The sequence below is a fragment of the Belonocnema kinseyi genome, chromosome 8 (genome assembly GCF_010883055.1).
Source record: "Belonocnema kinseyi isolate 2016_QV_RU_SX_M_011 chromosome 8, B_treatae_v1, whole genome shotgun sequence".
In the NCBI taxonomy this organism is placed as follows: Eukaryota; Metazoa; Arthropoda; class Insecta; order Hymenoptera; family Cynipidae; genus Belonocnema; species Belonocnema kinseyi.
This window is the reverse complement of record NC_046664.1, coordinates 36,061,386-36,063,146: the sequence shown is the minus strand read 5'-3', so window position 1 is coordinate 36,063,146 and position 1,761 is coordinate 36,061,386. Positions and strand designations below refer to the sequence as shown.

General features: G+C 24.4%; 1 protein-coding gene across 1 annotated transcript in view; it reads left to right on the top strand.

The window, feature by feature from the left end:
• Window positions 1–1,761, top strand: part of LOC117179110 (nuclear mitotic apparatus protein 1-like) — a 22,780-nt gene extending 21,019 nt beyond the window's left edge. Inside the window, exon 7 of the mRNA XM_033370781.1 lies at window positions 1,375–1,761. The gene's annotated coding sequence lies outside the window, so the exon portion shown is untranslated. The remainder of the gene's footprint in view (window positions 1–1,374) is intronic.

Sequence of the window (1,761 nt, the reverse complement as noted above, 5' to 3'; positions counted from 1 at the left end):
TTAATTTAAAAATTAAACTACTTGTTCACAAATTTATGCATCTTTTTTAGAATTCGGATTTTCTGGTAGAAAATTACTATTTTCCTGAAAGTTAATTTCTTCGGTTGAATAGTCATGAATTTAGTTCAAAATAATTTTTGTTCTTAAGAATTATTTTTTTTTAATTTAATTTCTATTGTAGAAAAATCGTCTTTTCGGCTTGAAAATTCAACCATGTGGTACAAAATTATACTGTTTTGTAGAAAATTCGCTTTTTGTATTAAAAATTAATTCTGTTACATGAAAAGTTAAATCGAATATTCTCAGTTGAATATATATTTTTTTTATTTAAAAATTAAACTACTTGTTCAAAAATGTATGCATTTTTTTTAGAATTCGGATTTTCTGGTAGAAAATTACTACTTTATTAAAAGGATATTTCTTCGCTTGAATATTCATGATCTTAGTTAAAAATAATTTTGGTTGAGAATTTTTTTTTTTTTATTGAATTTAATCATTTTTTAGGAAAATTGTCTTTTCGGCTTGAAAATTCAACCAATTAAATTAAACTGTTTTGTACAAAATTTGCTCTTTGTATCAAAAAATTATTATTATAAAATATTGTATCATAAAAATTTAACTATAATATTTTTGGTTGAATACATATATTTTTTTATTTAAAAATTAAACTACTTGGTTACAAATTTATGAATCTTGTTTAGAATTCGGAATTTCGGGTAGAAAATTACTACTTTCCTGAAAGTTAATTTCTTCGGTTGAATATTCATGATTTTAGTTGAAAATAATTTTTGTTGCTAAAAATTAGTTTTTTTATTTGAATTTAATTATTTTGTAGAAAATTTGTCTTTTCGGCTAGAAAATTCAACCATATGGTACAAAATTAAACTATTTTGTAGAAAATTCGCTTTTTGTATTAAAAATTAATTCTGTTACATGAAAAGTTAAATCGAATATTTTCGGTTCAATATATATTTTTTATTTATTTAAAAATTAAACTACTTGGTTCCAAATTTATGCATCTTTTTTAGAGCTCGGATTTTTTGATAGAAAATTAATTTTCTTGCTTGAAAATTTAACTATTTGGTTTAAAATGTTTGCATTTTGTTGAGAATTAATTTCATTCTAGAAACTTAATCTTTTGTGTTGAATATTAATCATTTTAATTGAGGATTCAACTATTTTGTTCAAAAATATTTTTCAAGGAAAAGTTTTTAATGTCATTTTTTCGAACTAGTAGAAAAATAGTATCTTCAATCAAAGAAAGTACCAAATAGTGTAAATAGTGTGGCAATTCCAAGGCCTGAGTTACAAATCGACATAATTTCTTCAAAAAATAGCTTCAAATTAGTTTTAAAATAAAATTCTCTTTTTCAGAAATTTCTAAAGCTTCGGTGAGCAAGGAATGAGACAACGAAACGGTCTAATCACATCACTTCAAACAGCAGAGAATTCTCTGCGAAGTTGAACTATTCTGATTTTCCCTTTCAACAGAGTACAGCGGCAAATGAAAAAAAAAAGGGAAAAAGCCACGACCGTAAGAACGTCAGGGAAAAAGAGCAAAATAAAAAGAGAAAGTCATTGGCAATGGGAGCAAAATTAGCAAGCACAAAGCGCAAATTATTTTTATACTATATTTGCATAATTCGTGACAAAGTTAATCGGCGAATCGCGAATTTTTTTTAAATCCTCGCTTTTATTTTATTTATTATTGTATCTAATCGGAGGAATTTAAATCTGGATGTTGGAATTTTGTAAAATAAA